The sequence below is a fragment of the Globicephala melas genome, chromosome 2 (assembly GCF_963455315.2).
Source record: "Globicephala melas chromosome 2, mGloMel1.2, whole genome shotgun sequence".
In the NCBI taxonomy this organism is placed as follows: domain Eukaryota; kingdom Metazoa; phylum Chordata; class Mammalia; order Artiodactyla; family Delphinidae; genus Globicephala; species Globicephala melas.
The window spans coordinates 30,590,798-30,606,818 of NC_083315.2; the positions used below are offsets into that span (position 1 = coordinate 30,590,798).

The 16,021-nt window shown below is 37.7% G+C and overlaps 1 protein-coding gene across 6 annotated transcripts in view; it reads left to right on the plus strand.

The window, feature by feature from the left end:
* The window catches only part of TJP1 (tight junction protein 1), a 255,520-nt gene that overhangs the window by 168,322 nt on the left and 71,177 nt on the right, over window positions 1-16,021 (plus strand). The window lies entirely within an intron of this gene.

The following is a 16,021-nucleotide window of genomic DNA, read 5'->3' on the forward strand; positions in this document are numbered from 1 at the left end:
TTTTATTTCTTCGTTTTTGATCTATATGCTGTTCATTTCTTTTTTTTGCCTTATTGTACTTGCTAGGACTTCCAGGATGTTGTTGAATAGGGACAGTAAGCAGGCATCCTTGCCTTATTCCAAATTTTAAATGAAAGCATTCTTTCACTATTATGTATGATGTTAGCAGTAAGGTTTTTGTAGATGCCCTTTATGAGGTTAAGGAAGTTCCCTTGTATTTCTGTTTTGCTATTTACTAGGTTGAGGAAGTTCCCTTTTATACTTAACTTTGCTAAGAGGCTTTTTTTTTTTTTTTTTTAAATCATGAATAGATGTTGGATTTTGCCAGTGCTTTTTTGGTAAGTATTGATTGAGGTTATCATACGAGTTTTCTTTTTAGTCTGTTGGTATGGTCAGTTTCTTGCTTTTTGGATGTTGAAGAGCCTTTCATTCCCAAGATAAATTCTACCTAGTTGTGATGTATTATTCATTTTATATATTGCCGGATTGATTTGCTAATGTATTATGAAGATATTTGTTTCTGTGTTCATGAGGAATATTGGTTAGTACTTTTTCCTTGTGTTTTTATTGGTTTTGGAGTAAGGAAAGCTACCAGTCTCAAAACAAGCAGCTGGGAAGTATTCTTCCCTATTGTGTTCTGTGGTAGAGTTTGTGTACAACTGAAGGTATTTCTCCCTTAAATGTTTGGTAGAATTCACCAGTGTAGCCATCTGGTTCTGGAGTTTTCTTTGTGAGAAAGCTTTTAACTATAAATTTATTTTCTTTAATTTTATATAGGACTATTCAGGTTATGTATTTTTTCTTTGTTAGCTTTTGGAGATTTATTTGGTAACTTTGGTAGTTTGTATCTTTCAAAGTATTAGTTCCTTTTATCTAAGTTGTCAAATTTATAGACATAAAATTGTTCATGTCATTCTCTTATCTTAATATTTTAGGATCTGTAATGGTGGCCCATTTTCATTTATAATATTGGTAATTTGTGTCTTCTCTTATTTCTTGGTCAACCTGGCTAGAGGTTTAACAATTTTTTTCTTTTTTGCGGTACGTGGGCCTCTCAGTGTTGTGGCCTCTCCTGTTGCGGAGCACAGGCTCCGGACGCGCAGGCTCAGCGGCCATGGCTCACGGGCCTAGTCGCTCCGCGGCATGTGGGACCTTCCCGGACTGGGGCACGAACCCGTGTCCTCTGCATCGGCAGGCGGACTCTCAACCACTGTGCCACCAGGGAAGCCCGAGGTTTAACAATTTTATTGACCTTTTCAAAATACCAGCTTTTCTTTTCATTGATATTTTTTATTTTCTGCTTTGTATTTCACTGATTTCTGCTCTTATTTTAATGTTTCTTCTGCTTACATTGGGTTTAAGTTGCTCTTCTTTTTATGATTTCTTAAGGTAGAAGCTAGATCATTTGGGACCATAGGTGTAATTTGACCGTATCACATTACATTTGTTTTTTCCTAATACCTTCTTAGTTTTTAAATAAGGAAAATAAAATAAGACACTTAAATTAGCTAAAGTACGTTTCTCCTTTCTACAGTTTTGCCTGGTTTTGTCAGTTGTGGGGAAATGTTAGATTATTTACTACAGAACTTAGGCAAAGTAGGAAAAGATTCTGAATGTTGAGAAAACAGAATCTGATTTTTTGAATGTGTTAAAAGTGTCACACCAACTCATCATGGTAGTTGTAATACTCAGGCAAGTCTGGAACTCCTGTCTAGAAAGAAGGTCAGTGTAAACTCCAGTCTGTAGCTGGGCTCTTCTTGTGCTTTGGTTTTCTTTTGCCCTGAGGGAGGAGGGTACTAGCCCAGAAAAATGTCATCAAAAGATACATGGAGATAAGATGAGTATATAGTTCATAATTCTTTGGTTTTCAAACATGTTAACTATTGTGCTGGAAACACAGAGCTGTGTTGCCTCTGGGCCTCATCAGAGAGGGACTATGACAGAATGGAAGTCCTCAACAACCATCCCTCCAGGAATCGTTTTTGAAGGTTTTTAAAAATAGACCTGTCATTGTAAGCCCAGAAACTTATGCCAAAGCATAATTCAGTTGACTTCATTTTCCGAGGCTGCAGAACTATACTTTCAGGTATCTTTCCTTTGGTATTCTGAGTTGTTACAGAATAAAATTTAGACTGTCTAGAGCACTGTCAGCAAACTTTTGCTGTAAAGAACCAGATGATAAATAAATACTTCAGGCCTTGTGGGCCATAAATCTCTGTCACAACTTCTCAACTCTGTAGCTGTATTGCAGAAGCAGCTGTAGAGAGTAGGTTAACAAATGGGTGTGGCTATATTCCAGTAAAACTTTACTTACAACAATGGGCAGCTAGCTGGATTTAGCCTGCAGGCCATAGTTTGCTGACGGCTGATCTAGAGTAGTAGCTCTCAAGGTTTATTGTAAAGAGGAATCAACTAGATCATGCCCAACTACCAGAGATTCTGATTCATTTGGTCTGGGATGGGACCCGTAATATGTATGTTTAAAAATGCATGTTTGAAATGGAGGGCCATGTCCTCTGGCATCACATTTTTAAGAAACGCTGACAAAGGAATGAGAGAAAGTTATTCTCCTTGAGGTGAGCCAAATGAGCTTTTGGAATAGTAGTAAGTGACCGAGATAATTTGAGACTATATGCTTTTGGCAATAACCTGGAGTTACAGATATTGTGTCTTGCCAGATAAGGGCTTAGTGTACTTAGTTATGCCCAGTAAAACTTATTTTCACAGGAGGCCAATCTATTCAACAAAGTCTTAGGAGATCAAATAGCAGCATTGTCTAGTAGCAATATAATGCAAACCACAATGTAATTAAAATTTTCCTAGTCTTCACATTGAAAAACGTAAAATATGGGTGAATTTTATGATAGAGCTCATTTAACTCAGTATATCCAAAATGTTGTCATTTTCAACATGTAATATTTAAAAATTGGTATACCATACTTTGCTTTTTTTCCCCATACTGAGTCTTAAAAAACTGATGTACATCTTGTAATTTCAGCACCTTTCAGGTAAGACTAGCCACATTTTAAGTGCTCAGTAGTTGTGTGTATAGTGGCTGTAGTATTGGCAAGTGCAGGTCTGCAGCTTGAGATGGTAGTTGCATCCAGAGGGTCTTGTGTTCCACCCCTCCCACCCATTACATACCCACAACTTTCTTTAGTTTCAGATGTTCTCCCTTAGAAAATGCACATATTTTTATAATTCTTTGAGAAATGAATACTCAGGAATGAGTTGGTCATCTCTATTTTTCTATTTTCTGAAAAAAATTACATGAAAGATTAAGTGAATATTTCTGTATTAAAGAATTAAAGGGTTGAGAGAAGTTAGAGGCTTGGCCAAGATGGCAGAGTAGGAAGACCCTGAGCTCACCTCTTTTCACCGGTACACCAAAATTAACAACTGTTTACGGAGCAATTATTGATGAGCAAGACTGGAGGCATAAAGATCTACAGCTAAAGATAGTAAGAAGGAACCACAGTGAGATGGGTAGGACGGGTGGAGTCATGGTCAAGACCCATACCCCCAGGTAGGTGACCCACAGATGGGAGGATAATTACAATTGCAGAGGTTCTCCCCAAGGAGTGAGGGGTCTGAGCCCCACATCAGGCTCCCCAGCCCAGGGGTCCTGCACCGGGAAGACGTGTCCCCAGAATGTTTGGCTTTGAAGGCCAGCAGGGCTCACTTTCTGAAGACCCAGAGGACTATGAGAAATAGACACTCCACTCTTAAAGGGTGCACATAAAATTTCACATCCTCTGGGACCCAAGGCAGAAGCAGTAATTTGAAAGGAACCTGTATCAGACCCATCATCTGATCTTGGAGAGCCTCCTAGAGAGGCAGGAGACAACTGGAGTGCACCCGAGGAACGTAGACATTGGCAGCAGACATTAGGGGAGCTCATTCTACCACATGGACACTGGTGCTGGCAAGAGTCATTGTGGAACCCTCCCTCTAGCTCATCAGCACCAGGACCCACAGGGCCCTGCAGTCAGACACCCTAGGACCTGGCTTCACCCACTTGTGAGTTGGCACTAGCCCTGGGGCCAGCTTCACACACCAGTGGGCATGCACCAGTCCCAGCACCCCCTGGGCCTCAGCCCCATTCACCAGTGGTTCCACACCAGCTCTGGGACTCCTGGGCTCTGCAGCCAGAGACCCCAGGACCTGCCTTTGCCCACCAGTTGGCCAATACTAGCCCTAGAACCTGGCTTCACTCACTGGTGGGTGGGCATCAGCCCCGGGATCCCCTGGGCCCCATCCCCACCCACCGTGTGACACCAGCCCCAGGACTCCTTGGACCCCTCAGAATGGCTATCATCAAAAAGTCTACAAATAACAAGTGTTGGTGAGGATGTGGAGAAATTTGGGAACCCTAGTACACTGGTGAGAATGTAAATTAGGGCAGGCACTATGGAAAAGAGTATGGAGGTTCCTCAAAAAACTAAAAATAGAACTGCCATATGATCAGGCAGTTCCACTTCTGGGTATATATTCGAAGAAAACAAAAACACTAATTTGTAAAGATACATGCACCCCAGTGTTCATAGCAACATTATTTACAATAACCAAGATATGAAAGCAACCTAAGTGTTGATCAACAGATGAATGGATAAAGAAGATGTGGTAAATGTCATGAAGAACCTAGGGGTAAGGCAGGAATAAAGACGCAGACCTCCTAGAGAACGGACTTGAGGTTATGGGGAGGGGGAGGGGTGAGCTGTGACGGGGCGAGAGAGAGTCATGGACATATACACACTAACAAACGTAGTAAGGTAGATAGCTAGTGGGAAGCAGCCGCATGGCACAGGGATATTGGCTCGGTGCTTTGTGACAGCCTGGAGGGGTGGGATAGGGAGGGTGGGAGGGAGGGAGACGCAAGAGGGAAGAGATATGGGAACATATGTATATGTATAACTGATTCACTTCGTTATAAAGCAGAGACTAACACACCATTGTAAAGCAATTATACCCCAATAAAGATGTTAAAAAAAAAAAAAGATGTGGTACATATATATATAATGGAATATTACTCAGCCATATAGAAGAATAAAATAAGGTCATTTGCAGCAACATGGGTGGACCTAGAGGGTATTATGCTTATTAGACAGAAAAAGACAATGTATGTTATCATGGATATGCAGAATCTAAAAAAATAAACTAGTGAATATAACAAAAAAGAAACAGACTCACAGATATAGAGAACAAACTAGTAGTTACCAGTGGGGAGAGGGAAGGGGGGAGGTTCAGGATAGGGGAGGGGGTTTAAGAGATACAAACTACTATTTATAAAATAAATAAGCTACAGGGATATATTATATAGGACAGGGGAATATAACCAATACTTTATAGTAACTATAAAAGGAGTATAATGTATAAAAATTTGTATCACTATGTTGTATACCTGAAACTAATATTGTATTATAAATCAACTATACTAAACAATATGTTGTACACCTAAAACTAAAAAAAAAAAAAATCAAATGGTGAAAGTATGTTGAAAGCAAGGAATCTAGTTAAGAGATCATCTAAGGGCAAGCAGCTAAGTGTTTCAAATAGGGAGGGGATTCAATAGGAAGTAAACTTGGAACAAGGGTGCCAAGACAATGCAGTGAGGGAAAGAGTAGTCTTAACCGATGGTACTGGGACAACTGGTCAACAGCGTGGAAAGTAATGAATTTTGACTCCTACTTCACACCAAGAACAAAAATTAACCTAAGATGGATCATAGACCTAAATGTAAGTGCTAAAACTGTAAAACTTGTAGAAGAAAACACAGGAATAAATCTTTATGACCTTGGGTTGGGCAATGGTTTCTTAGATACAATCTTGAAAATAAAAGCAACAGAAGAGAAAACAGGTAAAATTGGACCACATCAAAATTTAAAACTTTTGTGTTTCAAAGGAAACCAAGAAACTCTCAACAAGAAAGTGAAAGGATAACCCACAGAATGAGAAAGTATTTGCAAGTTACATATCTGATAAGGGACTTGTATCCAGAATATAGAAATTTAGTAGTAAAAAAGCAAACAATTCAGTTTTTTAAATGGACTGAAGATTTGAAAAACATTTCTCCAAAGATGATACAGAACTGTTTAATAAACGTATGAAAAGATGCTCAACAGTACTGACCATCAGGGAAATATATGTCAAAAACGACAGTGAGATACCCTGTCACACCCTCTAGAATGGCTGTAATCACAAAAGCAGGCAATAATAGGTGTTGATGAGGATGTGGATGTTGGCTGGTGGAGCCAACTGTGGTAAACTAAGTAAGGTATTTCTCAAAAGGTAAACATATGTAGAATTACCACATGGCCCAGCAGTTCCACTCGTAGGCATATACCCAAGAGAAGTGGAGACAAATACCGACATAATAACTTATTAAACATGGTTGTTCATAGCAACATGACTCATGATAGCCTGAAAGTGTAAAGAACCCACATGCCCATTAACTGATGAATGATGAATAAGCAAAATGTGGTATATCCATATAATGGAATATTGTTCAACAGTGAAAAGAAATGAAGTACTGATACATGCCGTGACATGGATGAACCTTGAAAACGTTACCCTAACTCGAAGAAGGCAGTCACAAAGGACCATTATTGTATAATTCCATTTATATGAAATGGTCAGAACAGGTGAATAGACAGAAAGATTAGTGGTTTTTAGGATGCGGGAATTCAGGGATGATGGCTAAAGGGTAGGGAATTTCATTTCAGGGTGATGAAAATTTTATGCAGTTGATTGTGATGATGGTTGCACAACTCTGAACACACAAAAAACATAGAATTGTACATTTTGAAGAGTGAATTTACGATAGGTAATTTACATGTCAATAAAGCTATTCTAAGAAAAGGGGCCAGGGAAGGGGAATCCTACATATCTGTTTTGTAGCTCCAGGCAAGTGTATGGTGGGTAGAAGGTAAGCGTGTAAGCTAAGCTAGGCTTGTTTTATCTGGTTGAAGGCCATTGTGTACATTTATAGAGTGTATTATGAATGTTTCAAATCCTTTATTTTATTTAATTCTCTGTGAAATAGGGATTAATAACTACATGGAATAAACTGAGTCTCAGAAAGGTCTAGTGAAATGTCCCAAAGAGGTACATCTTGAACGCAGGTCTCTGGACTCATCATATAATGCTCTTTTCACTTACATGTAAAATTTAATTTTAAATATTAGAAATACTTATGGAATATAATATCTGAAATTCAGAACTCGTAATTCTACCACATAAACTACATATATATGTAATAAAATTAATAAAAAGTAGTGACCTTGTTAAGGAAGGAGCCAGAATTTTGGCTTTTTGTCTGTTTTTTTTTCTGTTTGTTTTTTTTTAAGTTTAGAACATTGGTGGTCAGGTCAGTTTTTTGGCGAAAATGACAGTTTGGAGAAGGGCAATTGGAGGTGTCCTTTAAGAAGCTGGGAATAGGAAAGTGGAATAAGAATTAGAAATGAAAGCTATAATTTTGGAAACAGAGCCACAAGAGCGAGTAACCAACGGGCTGATGAAGGACGCAGAGGTAAAAAAGAACCAGTCTAACAGTCGTAGACATTTAAACAACATTTTGAGAACTACCAAGGTACAGTGGAAAAACTGTAGGGGTCTTGTGACTTCTGAACTAGTTTGGGCTTACCACTAACTGATTTTGAACAGGCCTTTCAGATCTCTTGGGACCTCATAGAATTAAAATGTTACCAGCGGTGATAAAATCCTAATCTCTCTGACCAAGTCCACAGAGAAGTCCTACATAAGGTCTAGTTGGCAGGTAGTGGAGTGGCACATAGGATTCCAGGCCTTCTGAGTTCATTTGTAGAAAGGAAGTTGAACAAATGATTGCCGAGGAACCATTTGAAAAAATTGGATCCATTCATTTAAAAAAATTGTGATCGCCGTGTTCACTGTGAAAACACATGACTAGAACAGTTTCCCTAGAATGTTGAGGGTAGATTGGGAGAAGAAGGGGAGAGGAGTCAAACTACAAAAACTATAGGAGTAAAACTGTATAAGGTGAGAAAAGTTAGAATTAAGTTAGTTGGTTGTAGAAATTTGGCATGAAAAACAGGAGAAAAAAAGGCAGCGGGGAGAATCTTTAACTAGAGAATTGGGCATATTTGAAGGAAACAGAAAAATCTTTGGAGGAGAGGTTATTCATATTATGCAGTTATATTTCTGCAAATGAATCAACAGTCAACCTTCAGGAATTTTTTTCCCTTTGTAAAAAATCTTTTAAGGAATCAAGAAATACTATAACAGATAAGTGGGCAAACCTTTTCTGTAAAAGGTCAGATAGTAAATAGTTTCAGCTTTGTTAACCATATGTTCCCTGTTGCAAGTACTCAGTGCAAAAGCAGTTACAATGAAATGTAAAGGAATGGGCATGGCTAGTGTCCAGTGAAACTGGGCAAATAACTGAACAGATTCCAGGCCTCTTGTTTATCATAAACTCAGTTTCACTACCAGGCACAGGTAGAAATACATATTATTGTTGCTTATGGCTGCCTGTGATGTCGAAAGGACAAAAATATGATGAAAGTAAAATTCTTTGATGCATTTAATTCCATCCAAAAGCTATAATCATGTGTGTGTGTGCACATACAGGTCAATGAGATCATATTATACTGCTTTAAACTACTTTTCCCATCACCATAATAAAAACCATTATCTTGGACATTTTCTCATGTAAACATATAAAAATCAACTATATTTTGACACACCTACAATTTTCTTACAGTAAAGATATATGAGAAAAATGGATTATTTTCCATTTCTTTTGAAAATCCCTCTGAAAAGCACCATGTTAGTCTTTTGTAAATCCAGTACAGAGCATACGATTGCCTCAATAATAATAATTCTACTACTGTCAATTTTGATTACTGGAAACAGTGTTAAAATTTTTTTTTTTTTTTAAATAAATAAATAAATTTATTTATTTATTTTTGGCTGTGTTGGGTCTTCGTTGCTGCATGCAGGCTTTCTCTAGTTGCGGCGAGCGGGGGCTATGCTTTGTTGCAGCGCGCGGGCTTCTCATTGTGGCGGCTTCTCTTGTTGCAGAGTACAGGCTCTAGGTGCGCAGGCTTCAGTAGATGTGGCGCACAGGCTTAGTTGCTCTGCAGCATGTGGGATCTTCCCGGACCAGGGGTCGAACCCGTGTCCCCTGCATTGGCAGGCAGATTCTCAACCACTGCGCCACCAGGGAAGCCCTAAAATTTTTTAACTATTCCTCTATTCTATCCTGTTCCTCTCCCCATTTAAAGAAATGGTTTTACTCTGTGTAGACCATATAGCTATTATATAATTTAACCTTTCTCCCTTTAATCCACATTTAATCCTGTAAGTAGGTGTATATTTAATGCTGTAAGTAGGTGTATATTTAATGCTTATCACCAGTCCTTTCCATGTGCCTCTTGTCATTTTGATTGTCAGAAAGTTATTTTCTATTAGGAAAGGATCATGAAAAACAGTGTTCCCTGTGTTTTTCTTATATGTTTATTAGCTTTTCTGTGCCCTTTTATACTTGAAGATTAGCTTTACTGGATATAAAATCCATGGCTCATTGTTTCCCTTAAGTATCTTAACGATGTTATTTTTGGCATAATGTGTTGCTACCCAAGTGTGATGATAATCTAATTTATATTTCTTTTAAAATTATAGCTCTTTTTGCCTAGATGCCAAAGAATCTTCTGCCTTAAAATCTACTCATTTTATTTGAATATATTTTGGCATTTCCTCTGAATTGATATTCTCAGGTATCTACAGTGATTTGTGTCCTTTGAGTATACAGTTTCAATTATATATATAAATATATGGAAGGATATATAAAATACATATATCAGGAAAGTTCTTTATTTAATTTTAGTTTTACTATTTTTTTTCTCCTACTTCAATTTAGTCTTCAGGTATTCCTACTATCCGTATGTTGTATCTCTTGCCTGTCTTCATTATTTGTAATTTTCTCTCAAATCCTTTTTAAAAAATCTCCTGAAACATTTCTTTTTTGTTTTATAAAAGATTTATCTTTTTTACTTTCTGTTTCTTTCATGGTATTATGTTTATTTGTGTTCCTGTCTAAAATGGCTTTTTAAAATTTCTAATTAACTCTTGAATTCTGTCAGCCTCATTTCTGAATTCTTAAAATTCTTTTTTTTCATTTTTTGAGTTTTTGAGTTTTATTTTTTATACATCAGGTTATTAGTTATCTGTTTATACATATTAGTGTATACATGTCAATCCCAATCTCCCAATTCATCCCACCACCACCACCACCACTTTCCCCCCTTGCTGTCCATATGTTTGTTCTCTACATCTGTGTCTCTATTTCTGCCCTGCAAACCAGTTTATCTGTACCATTTTATTAGATTCCACATATATGCGTTAATATATGATATTTGTTTTTCTCTTCCTGACTTACTTCACTCTGTATGACAGTCTCTAGATCCATCCACGTCTCTACAAATGACCCAATTTCATTCCTTTTTATGGCTGAGTAATATTCCATTGTCTATATGTACCACATCTTCTTTATCCATTCGTCTGTTAATGGGCATTTAGGTTGTTTCCATGACCTGGCTATTGTAAATAGTGCTGCAGTGAACATTGGGGTGCATGTGTCTTTTTGAATTTTGGTTTTCTCTGGGTATATGCCCAGTAGTGGGATGGCTGGGTCATACGGTAATTCTATTTTAGCTTTTTAAGGAATGTCCATACTGTTCTCCATAGTGGCTGTATCAATTTACATTCCCACCAACAGTGCAAGAGGGTTCCCTGTTCTCCACACCCTCTCCAGCATTTGTTGTTTGTAGATTTTCTTATGATGCCCGTTCTAACTGGTGTGAGGTGATACCTCATTGTAGTTTAGACTTGCATTTCTTAATAATTAGTGATGTTGAGCAGCTTTTCACATGCTTCTTGGCCATCTGTATGTCTTCTTTGGAGAAATGTCTATTTAGGTCTTCTCCCCATTTCTTGATTGGGTTGTTTGTTTTTTTAATATTGAGCTTCATTAGCTGTTTATATATTTTGGAGATTAATCCTTTGTCCGTTGATTCGTTTGCAAATATTTTCTCCCATTCTGAGGGTTGTCTTTTCATCTTGTTTGTAGTTTCCTTTGCTTTGCAAAAGCTTTGAAGTTTCATTAGGTCCCATTTGTTTATTTTTGTTTTTATTTCTGTTACTCTAGGAGGTGGATCAAAAAAGATCTTGCTGTGATTTATGTCAAAGAGAGTTCTTCCTGTGTTTTCCTCTAAGAGTTTTATAGTGTCCAGTCTTACATTTAGGTCTCTAATCCATTTTTAGTTTATTTTTGTATATGGTGTTAGGGAGTGTCCTAATTTCATTCTTTTACATGTAGCTGTCCAGTTTTCCCAGCACCACTTATTGAAGAGGCTGTCTTTTCTCCATTGTATATCCTTGCCTCCTTTGTCATAGATTAGTTGACCATAGGTGCATGGGTTTATCTCTGGGCTTTCTATCCTATTCCACTGATCTATATTTCTGTTTTTTTGCCAGTACCATATTGTATTTTTTTTTAATTTTTAAATTTTATTTAATTTATTTATTTATGGCTGCGTTGGGTCTTCATTGCTGCGTGAGGGCTTTCTCTAGTTGTGGCGAGTGGGGGCCACTCTTCGTTGCAGTGCACGGGCTTCTCGTTGCGGTGGCTTCTCTTGTTGTGGAGCATGGGCTCGAGGTGTGCGGGCTCAGTAGCTGTGGCTCGCGGGCTCTAGAGCGCAGGCTCTGTAGTTGTGGCGCGCATCGGCTTAGTTGCTCCTTAGCATGTGGGATCTTCCTGGACCAGGGCTCGAACCCGTGTCCCCTGCAATGGCAGGTGGATTCTTAACCACTGTGCCACCAGGGAAGCCCCCATATTGTCTTGATTACTGTAGCTTTGTAGTATAGTCTGAAGTCAGGGAGTCTGATTCCTCCAGCTCTGATTTTTTTCCTCAAGACTGCTTTGGCTCTTCGGGGTCTTTTGTGTCTACATACAAATTTTAAGATTTTTTGTTCTAGTTCTGTAAAAAATGCCACTGGTAATTTGATAGGGATTGCATTGAATCTGTGGATTGCTTTGGGTAGTATAGTCATTTTCACAATATTGATTCTTCCAGTCCAAGAACATGGTATATCTCTCCATCTGTTTGTGTCATCTTTGATTTCTTTCATCAGTGTGTTACAGTTTTCTGAGTACAGGTATTTTACCTCCTTAGGTAGGTTTATTCCTAGGTATTTTATTCTTTTTGTTGCAATGGTGAATGGGATTGTTTCCTTAATTTCTCTTTCTAATCTTTTGTTGTTAGTGTATAGAAATGCAAGAGATTTCTGTACATTAATTTCGTATCCTGCAACTTTACCAAATTCATTGATTAGCTCTAGTAGTTTTCTGGTGGCATCTTTAGGATTCTCTATGTATAGTATCATGTCATCTGCAAACAGTGACAGTTTTACTTCTTCTTTTCCAATTTGTATTGCTTTTCTTTCTTTTTCTTCTCTGATTGCCATGGGTAAGACTTCCAAAAGTGTTGAATAATAGTGGCGAGAGTGGACATCCTTGTCTTGTTCCTGATCTAGAGGAAATGATTTCAGTTTTTCACCATTGAGAATGATGTTTGCTGTGAGTTTGTCGTATATGGCCTTTATTATGTTGAGGTAGGTTCCCTCTATACCCACTTTTTGGAGTGTTTTTTATCATAAATGGGTGTTGAATTTTGTCAGAAGCTTTCTCTGCATCTATTGAGATGATCATATGGTTTTTATTCTTCAGCTTGTTCATATGGTGTATCACATTGATTGATTTGCATATATTGAAGAATCCTTGCATCCCTGGGATAAATCCACCTTGATCATGGTATATGATCCTGTTTGCTAGTATTTTGTTGAGAAGTTTTGCGTCTATATTCATCAGTGATATTTGTCTATAATTTTCTTTCTTTGTGGTATCTTTGTCTGGTTTTGGTATAAGGGTGATGGTGGCCTCATAGAATGAGTTTGGGAGTGTTCCTTCCTCTGCAATTTTTTGGAAGAGTTTGAGAAGAATGGGTGTTAGCTCTTCTCTAAATGTTTGATAGAATTCATCTGTGAAGACGTCTGGTCCTGGACTTTTGTTTGTTGGAAGATTTTTAATCACAGTTTCAATTTCATTACTTGTGATTGGTCTGTTCATATTTTCTATTTCGTCCTGGTTCAGTCTTGGAAGGTTATACCTTTCTAAGAATTTGTCTATTTCTTCCAGGTTGTCCATTTTATTGGCATAGAGTTGCTTGTAGTACTCTCTTGGGATGCTTTGTATTTCTGCAGAATCTGTTGTAACTTTTCCTTTTTCATTTCTAATTTTATTGATTTGAGTCCTCTCCCTCTTTTTCTTGATGAGTCTGGCTAAAGGTTTATCAATTTTGTTTATCTTCTCAAAGAACCAGCTTTTAGTTTTATTGATCTTTGCTCTTGTTTTCTTTGTTTCTATTTCATTTATTTCTGATCTGATCTTTATGATTTCTTTCCTTCTGGTAACTTTTGGTTTTGTTTGTTTTTCTTTCTCTAGTTCCTTTAAGTGTAGGGTTAGGTTGTTTATTTGAGATGTTTCTTGTTTCTTGAGGTAGGCTTGTATAGCTATAAACTTCCCTCTTAGAACTGCTTTTGCTGCATCCCATAGGTTGTGGATTGTCGTGTTTTCATTGTCATTTGTCTCGAGGTATTTTTTGATTTTCTCTTTGATTTCTTCAGTGATCTCTTTGTTATTTAATAACGTATTGTTTAGCCTCCACGTGTTTGTGTTTTTTATGTTTTTTTTCCCTTGTAATTCTTTTCTAATCTCATAGTGTTGTGGTCAGAAAAGATGCTTGATATGATTTCAGTTTTCTTAAATTTACTGAGACTTGATTTTTGATCCAAGATGTGATCTATCCTGGAGAATGTTCCGTGCGCACTTGAGAAGAAAGTGTAATCTGCTGTTTTTGGATGGAATATCCTATAAATATCAATTAAATCTATTTGGTCTACTGTGTCATTTAAAGCTTCTGTTTCCTTATTTATTTTCATTTTGGATGATCTGTCCATTGGTGTGAGGTCTTAAAGTCCCCCACTATTATTGTGTTACTGTCGATTTCCTCTTTTATAGCTGTTAGCAGTTGCCTTATGTATTGAGGTGCTCCTATGTTGGGTGCATATATATTTTTAATTGTTATATCTTCTTCTTGGATTGATCCCTTGATCATTATGTAGTGTCTCTTCTTGTTTCTTGTAACATTCTTTATTTTAAAGTCTGTTTTATCTGATATGAGTATTGCTACTCCAGCTTTCTTTTTTTTTCACTTCAGTTATTGTATTGTTCATCTCTGTTCTTTAATTCTTCCAGGTGTTTGTTCTTTAATTCTTCTAGGTCTTTGTCAGACATTTCTTGCATCTTCTCGATCTTTGCCACCAGTCTTTTTCTGAGGTTCTGGATCATCTTCACTGTCATTATTCTGAATTCTTTTTCTGGAAGGTTGCCTATCTCCACTTCATTTAGTTGTTTTTATGGTGTTTTATCTTGTTCCTTCATCTGGTACAAAGTCCTCTGCCTTTTCATTTTGTCTATCTTTCTGTGATTGTCTAAAATTCTTATTTATATTCTTTCATGTCCTGTGTATTTTTGTAATGCCTTTTCACTTGTTTTATAATAGTAACAGTTTTGATCCTTTATTTTTCTTTTTTTGAGTACTCTTTTTGGCATGCTTTCATTTTCCGTAGGGATATTCTGCTACTCATTGTGTTCTATAGTAATTTTCTAAGGGATTTGATCATAATCCCTTTTTTGCTCAATTTTATGGGAAATTACCTTTCTTGAGCTTCTAGAAATTGGCTTAGTTTTCTTGTATGTGTGCATGCACTAAAGAAACATAACTGCTGCTTTCTGACATTTCCTAGGCTCATGCCTTTTGTACCCTTTCATCTTTTGCTGTTCTGTCCCTCTCTAGTCTGAATCCACTGGCAGGTCTGTGTTGAGAATTCCTAGGGGTTACACTGCTCTAGCCCATTCACGCCCTACTGCAGGCTCCTTGCTCTCACTGACAACTGGAGAGGCAAAATCCCTCCCAGTTTCAGCTGTTGTTCTAAAATTGCCTTGCCGTTCTTTCCAGTAAATACCTGTTAGTTATTTGGGAGGTTCTTCAGGTCTAAGGTGTGTCAGATGCCTTGTGGCTTTCTTTCCAAGTAGGTTTTGGGAACACACAAGTCTCATAGGTGTTGCTCATCCCTATCTGCTTCCTCAGGAGGGTACATTGGTTGCCTGTGGGTTTTTTTTTTTTTGCTGTATATACGGTTTTTGGTTTGCTGTATAGTTGCCCTGCTTGTTTTTATTTGGAAATTCAAGAAATTCCAAATCCACGCTACTACTCTGGCTGCTAATGAGGTTTTAGTGCTCAAATTAGTGTGAGTTTTAAAAGACAACTCTATAAAGGGAAACTGAGTTAAAATTAAATTGAATAATTAGCTAGATACTTGTTTTAGTGCCCTAACATTGATGAGCCACTTTGTGTTAGGCCCTTGCAGGGTTGTACTCAGGTGGGATATGTAGAAGAATATGTAAACCCCTCCCAAACGAACCTCTGATACCCAGGCTATTTACAGTGCTGTGTGTTAAGTAGCAGAAGTGTGTCTATGTGGCCGGAGAGCCTACAGGATGGGCCACTTGTGCCTATGAAAAGCTAGGTTGGTTTTATGAAGGAGGTGTCGTTGAACCTGGATGTTGAAGGGTGTGATGCTAAAGGAGTCCTAGGCAGAGAAGAAATGTGAAAGCTTGGAACTTGATGATGCATGGCATGGTTAAGCAGGGTCAGTAGTTAAGTGTGTTTAGGGTAAAGACTGGGGTGCTGGGAAGCAAGTTGGTGTTGCATTTCAGGATATTGCATGTTAAGGAACTTGGACCTCTGGGCAATGGAATGACAGAATTGGGTTTGTTTTAGAATAATAATCCTTTGAACACGATGGAGGGTAAATTGTAGTGCAGTGGAGGTAAGAAATCTGTTGAAAAGGCCAAAAATAG